This window comes from Mytilus trossulus, chromosome 3 (genome assembly GCF_036588685.1).
Source record: "Mytilus trossulus isolate FHL-02 chromosome 3, PNRI_Mtr1.1.1.hap1, whole genome shotgun sequence".
Classification (NCBI taxonomy): Eukaryota; Metazoa; Mollusca; class Bivalvia; order Mytilida; family Mytilidae; genus Mytilus; species Mytilus trossulus.
Window position 1 is genome coordinate 48,641,571 of NC_086375.1, and position 7,200 is coordinate 48,648,770.

A 7,200-nucleotide genomic window follows, 5' to 3' on the forward strand; every position below is an offset into this window, starting at 1 on the left:
CAAAAGAGATATTTTTCCACATCATATATAAATATATGTATACATTTATGTTTACTAAATCTTATAAAATTAAATAGAGTTAAAAAATAATTGAAGATTGGATTGACAGAATAAAGTAAAACTCATTTATTTAAAATCTGTATAAATGCAAGAAAAAAAAAAAGTAATGGTTATTAAAAATAAGTCTAAATTTTTCTAATGTAAGTTCTTTTTTTCAGACGAAAAAATATAGTACCTACCTGCTAGATGCCTATGTATAAAGTAAGTAAGTATATGAAGGTATCACATCATATTGGAGAACCAATCATAGCCACTTCCTTTTCTTAGAATTATTGATTATACTTTTTGATTCATCTCTTCTGTCTGGCTTTTAATGGGCGTAATTACTAGGAAAATTTGTCTGGCAATATCAAAAGCTAGAAGTACTTTTTCTAAAGAATTCTAAGGTTAAAAATATAGCTTGAGTATGCCAGAAATATTATTTTCATTATATACCATAAACAGTAAGATTAATAGAATTCAGCACAGAAATGTAAAACTTTGGAAATTATACCACCACCACCAACAATGCAAAATTTAGCTTTTTATACAAAATATTAGAGATTGCAGTGTGGTGTTCAGAGGTTGGAACCCCCCCTTTTTTTTTTTTTTTTTACAATAAATGCTTTTAAATGGGGACATATGGTTAAGCTCCCATTTATTCTTGGTTTGAACCTCCTTTTTAAAACACATTATTTTCTAGCTGGGATTTAAGAACAGAGGGGTACAGTGTTAGCTCGGTTTCTTGTCTAAAAAAATAAAACAATTGAATAAATTGATACAATTTTTGGCTAGATTAATAACTTGACTAAAATATTTATAAGTACAGATTTCCACAGGACTTTAAGCAACCATCCATCCATCGATGACTAGTAGTAAAAACAGATTTATTTTTTTTGTATTGATATATGCAAAGACTTTGAAAATAGAAAGATACACACAGAAAAAAACAGCAGAGATGCATTGCATACTTCTTTTTTAGGATAGGTTGGACATTGTCAGGTGAAAAATAATGCCATGGATATCTCCAAACTTAAAGAAGTCAATAATCATTTGTATCATTGGGGTCCTCCATTAATTTTGTACTAAAGATGCAAATACAAAATTTAAGGTACATCCCAATTTATTATGAATAATAGTGCTATTACATAAGAAATATCAATTCAAATTTGAAAACATGCAAAATGTTTATTTGTTTATCGAAAATTCTAAGATAAGGATAACAAAAAATCAAATAATGCAGGGTAAATATGTATTTTATCAGAAAGATATATGTTTTATTTTTTCAGAAGATGTACTGAAGTGATTACAGATGGAGATGTTAGTAGATATTGTTTTCATAGCATTGACATTTTAGAAAAATCCTGATGGAAGGTGCTAATTTACAGTCCGTTTCTGTTGGATATTTTATTGATTTCAGTCAAATCATTTCATTTTACATAATGTCAACTACTGAGGTGAAAAGAAACTAACAAAAAAATTTACAAAATATTTGTTAATTTGTTGATGTATAATTGCCATTAAATTCACATGAATAAAATGAGATATCTGGTATGTGAAATATTCAAGCTCTTTATTACTAGCAGTATAGAATAACTATCAATAATTATATCAAAGTTTATAAAATATCTGCCATTTGCACCAAGTTCCAAAAAAGACAAACACTTTGATATAAATGACAAGGTTTCTTACTTTGGGCAGGCCCATATGTATGCTATAACCTATAGTTGTTAACATCTGTAGATATAAGAAGATTTGTCAAGAGTGTCAATGAGACAACTCTCCATCCAGTTCACAATTTTCTAAAGGTAGACCATCAAAGTACAGCCTTCAACAGAGTCTTTGCTCACACCAAACAGCAAGCTTTAAAGGGCCATGAAAATGACTAGTGTAAAACCGTTCAAATGGAAAAACCAATGGTCTAATCTATTTTAAAAAACGAGAAATAAAAAACACTTATGAACCACATCAACAACCGACAACCGCTGAACATCAGGTTCATATTTCATTTTGTCTCCTTTTTAATTCAGCAGAATTACAAAAGATACATGGAAAAACATTTGAAGACCGTACAGTGATCTATAGTTGTTAATTTCTGTGTCATTTGGTCTCTTGTAAAGAGTTGTTTCATTGGCTATCATACCACAGCTTCTTTTTTATATATACATAAGAAAACTCTATGGTATAGGTTTAATACTGTGGATTCATTTATCTTCGTGTGTTCTGTTTTCCGTGGTTTGAGGAAAACTTGCATAGTCATGGATATTTAATTTCATTGTTTTGACAAAGTCTGCATACATTTTAATTTGTTGAACATTTAAATTTGTGGTTCCCCTATACCCACAAAATTCATGAAAATTGATATCCAACGAATATTAATGAATCCACAAAGTAAAACAAAACACATTTACAGACAATACAATCATCAAGAATATAACTAGCAGTTACAGTGAAGTAAGCTCAGAACTATAAAATCATGGCATCTTATATCCTAATCACTTTTTTTAGGTAAGATAACGGTATAAACTTTTATTTGTCCATAGTATTGATGAAATTTACTCTGATGTACTGTGTTAACTGTTATCTGTTGAAAAATAAGCTTACAAAAATATAAAGTTTGATCAAGACTTAAAACTGTTATAAAAGGGAGACAACTCTTTTTCTTTCATATTGAGAAAAGAAAGACCAATTTTTTGATTGAACAACAATAATATAACCACAAAGTATAACAACAATATACAAGAAGATGTGGTATGATTACAAATGTGACAACTATCCACTAGAGACCAATTGACATAGATTTTAGCAAATATAGACTGTTGTAAGGCCTTTAACTAGGAGCAAATCCTTACCACATAGTAGTACCACATTAACAATACCAACCACTGTAATACAGACTCATACAAAATTTGGCTGGGTAAAACAAGTTTAATTAAAAAAAAAAATCTCATTTTTTTTAATTTCAAGGACAATTGATAAACTAGTTTGCTTTATAGAAATTTTATATTTTAAAAGGTTTGGTATGAAAGTTAATTTTTGGCAGGTTTGCAACATTATATAGCAAAAAGAGAAACATAGCCATCCTTCATTCTGTCATCTGCAAAGGTCATCTGCTGCATAAAGATTTATGTTTGACTCTGTTGTTAAAAGTGTTATAAATCATCAAACTTTGTAAAACAATTGTGTGATTGTGTAAAACCCAGACATAATCTTGTTCTATGATTAGCACACAGCATCCAGATTCAAGAGCATAAATTTTCATTTTTTATCCATAATAGCTTAAATTTAACCCTAGGTTTTCTGTACATACATAAGTATGTCCCATGATTAGTTTCCATTCTTTGACTTTAGTTTGCCTGAATCAAATGTTATGTAACTATACACAATGCTTTCACATAACATAGAGTCCAAGCTTGAATTTGAGTGGTGTCACTCTTACCATTCTAGAGTTATTGCCCTTTACAAATGAAAAATTGCTGAACTTCAGTTTGCCTCAACCAAATAATATAAAACTTGTACACAATGCTCATTATACCACATACCACAAAACACAGATCAAGTTTTTGGTCACTTTTACTTTTCTAGAGTTATGCCCCTTTATAAATGGAAAAATTGGTGAAGTTTTCGTTTCTGTTCTTTAACTTTACTTTGCTTCAACCAAAAGTTATGAAAAGTGTACACAATGCTTATATCCAAAAAACACTAATGGAAAATTGCTGATATTTTTGTATCTGTTCTCTAGCTGAAGTTTGCCTCAACCAAATGTTATGAAACAAATATAGAATGCTTATCACCATAAAACTCAGATGAAGTACAATTTGGGTAGCATCACTTTTACAGATCTTGAGTTATGGCCCTGTTTTGATGTTATATGCAATAGGGGCATTATCTGTTTCCTATGGACACATTCACCATTTATTTTCTTCATATTACATTTAGTTATGATTTTAATCTAAGGTTAAAGTTATTCCTAAGTCAATAACTTTGTCAAAGCTTCATGAAATAAAACCAATTTGACTTGCTATTGTGGAGATTCTGGTATATTTCAGGATGAATGGACGCACAGACTGAAAAACAATGCTGTTTTGAGTTGGGCTTAAAAATGTCTAGAAACTTTACAAACCATATATTTATGCCATATATGGTTTGAAGTCTTGCAAGAATTTACTTTAGTCCGGATCAGCCAACAATATTGCTTAAAAAATATGTAGTAAAATCAGCTTAGTCAAGTGCAGATGAACTAGTCTGAAATCAAATACTACAGGAAGGTTAACAGTCATTTGGACAAAACATATTGGCTATAATTCAAACCTGCATGTTGAAATAATTGTTATAAATGAATGTCTAGACTGAGTTCGATTTGTTTATTATCTAAAATCCTAGAATGAATTATATGAAGACAAAGATAACACTGTTTATAAATTAGTTACCAAGAAAGTTCCAATCAATGTGTTATCTTGTTACGTAATTGTAAGGTGGAATTCAATCAAACATGTTGTCAAACCATGTATCACATTAAAATCGACGCTGTGATAGATTTCCTGTCAATTGTTATGGTGAAATATGGTAAAAAATACCAATAGGTTGTCGACTCCTCCATGGAACCCGATGATTTATTATTCTGCACTATAGTGCCAAGTGAATAGATGCTTTTAACTTTTAACAATAATTTTAAACAGAGGACTTCATTATTTTATAATAGAATTTGCCACTTTTGGACACAATAATCTATTTTTGACCATACTACTATAGCAATTCAAGCAGCATCCTTTAATCAAGGCATATGCTCCTAAGGGGCTAAAAAGGGGACCAAATAAGCATTTTTGTAGTTTCCAGTCATTAACTTGTTTTTAAGAGTATAAATCTCTGAAATTATTCCACACTTTTCCATACTATAAAGGGATGGTTATGGTGGTTATGGCTCAAATCATTCAGCAATTAGGGGCAAAAAAGGGGAAACAAAGGTTTTTCTGATTAAAGGACAATTTAGACAATTTAAAAGCAGTGTAAGGGAATTGTCAATTCCAATTCAAGAATACTGTTATATACGTTTTATTACCTCCCTTATAATGCTTGAAAATTTTGTATTAAGAAATGATATGATAAGCTGTAAATTTGTATTTAGACATTTTAGAAGTTACTATTAATTAATATTAATGTTTACCAGGACTATGTCATTTTATATTTTGATATTTTATGATGTATATAAATTAATGTTGTCAACAGTTAACCGGTTAACCGGTTAATCGGTCGAACGACCGAATACCGAATACCAAAAACCTTTACCCGGTTAACCGGACTTTTTTCAATTTCGATAGATTTGATATAAATTTGTGTTGAAAATCAGATCATTAAATAGTTGTTTTATTTAAAATTTTCGTCGTGGTTATTAGTTTGAAAGATCAATTGTCCAGTATATTGATTGCTATTGTTAATCTTAAAAACATAAAATTAATTAGAGTTCGGGGTAGGATCTTAGAAAAACATAATTAGTAAACATGTTTTTTTAACAGTAACTTTAAATCAGTAATGAGATTTAGTTTTACTAATTACTTCATTATTTCGTTTTCGATCTAATATTGTGTAAACCTAAATTTAAATGTGCAACCTCCGTAGTGCAAGGGTTAGTCTTTAAATCCAAAAACACACCCCATTATTTTCGGAGACAACAAGAGAAAGGGAAAGAATAATCGGTTTCAGAGATATGACATATTCAGTTCTACGAGATTAAAATTGTTTTTTTTATTTTTTAATCTGAAGTTGGTACAAACGCTATAGTTGGATACGGTGTTTTTGATTATTCAAAGTCAAACTTTGCCAGGATCCCTCACAGACAAGCCTTATAATGCTAAGGAAAAAATTAATTTTAAAAGCGTATTTATGACTTGGATGAAAGGTTGTCAAATTGACACTCATACCACATCTTATATCTATGTGTAGGGTTCTATTGATAAGGCTTTCAAACACCAACTTAAATTATCGGTTAACCGGTTAATCGGTCGAACGATTATCCGAGTAACCGGTTAGGCAAAAGTGTACAAATTGACAACACTGATATAAATGAGTAGTTATTGTTGCAAACTCTTTTGTGGGGATTAATATTCAACAGCATAGTGTAGTGCTCAAAAGCAAAAAAAAATGTTTAGGTTCATTAGACCACATTCATTTGGTGTCAGAAAATTATGTGTCATCTATTTTATCACAATCCAAATTCAGAGCAGTATCAAGCTTGAATGTTGTTCATACTTGCCCCAACTGTTCAGGGTTCAACATCTGCGGTCGTATAAGGCTGCTGGTTAAAATTGGAGTTATCTTCGTTTGTCTATGATTGTAGTTGATGTAATATATGCTTTATTCAATGCAATGTTTAGTTTTGCCACCCACTGATAAATTAAAGCAATCTTTACCTTTCAGGCATTTCAAGCACTTTGATTACTGTTCTAGAGTTATGTCTCTTTTCACATTGAAAAATTTGCTGATATTTTTGTTTCAGTTCTCGAACATACAATTGTCCCAACTAAATGTTATGAAATGTATATATATATATATATAATACTTATTACCATAAAGCTAAGTGTATGTTCAAATTTTGGTTGTGTCACTTTTACAGTTCTTGAGTTACATCCCTTTATATGCTAGCAAGGGCATCATCTGTGTCCCTATAGACACCTTCTTCATTTATTTGTAGAATTATATTTCTGGTCATTTGCCCAAGAAAATTGGTAAGAACTAAAATATAAAAGATCTCCAGTACTCAATGTTGGGACCAGAAATAATCCAATACCCAGTCTTTTAATGCAGGGGTCATTGAGGAATATATGATATACTTAAGATAGCATTTATTAGGTTATTAGGTAAGCAGTCTGGAAACCTTTGGTGGATCAATAGCTATAATATATTTTGTACAAACCTGGTCAAGTAATAACAAGTACCGGGTAATAGCTGAAATGGATATAGGAAGATGTGGTGTGGGTGCCAATGAGACAACTCTCCATCCAAATAACATTTTAAAAAGTAAACCATTATAGGTTAAAGTACGGCCTTCAACACGGAGCCTTGGCTCACACCGAACAACAAGCTATAAAGAGCCCACTCAAATGGTCATTTTGGATAAGGTAAGGTAAAAAGGACATGAGTGTAAACTATAAAAAAAATAAAAAA

The 7,200-nt window shown here is 30.5% G+C and overlaps 1 long non-coding RNA gene across 2 annotated transcripts in view; it reads left to right on the plus strand.

The window, feature by feature from the left end:
- Positions 1-1,583, plus strand: part of LOC134711707 (uncharacterized) — a 35,682-nt gene extending 34,099 nt beyond the window's left edge. For both annotated transcript variants that reach the window (XR_010106219.1, XR_010106220.1), the window contains exons 3-4: positions 219-261; positions 1,329-1,583. This is a non-coding gene — a long non-coding RNA (uncharacterized LOC134711707). The remainder of the gene's footprint in view (positions 1-218; positions 262-1,328) is intronic.
- Positions 1,584-7,200: the final 5,617 nt, after the last annotated feature.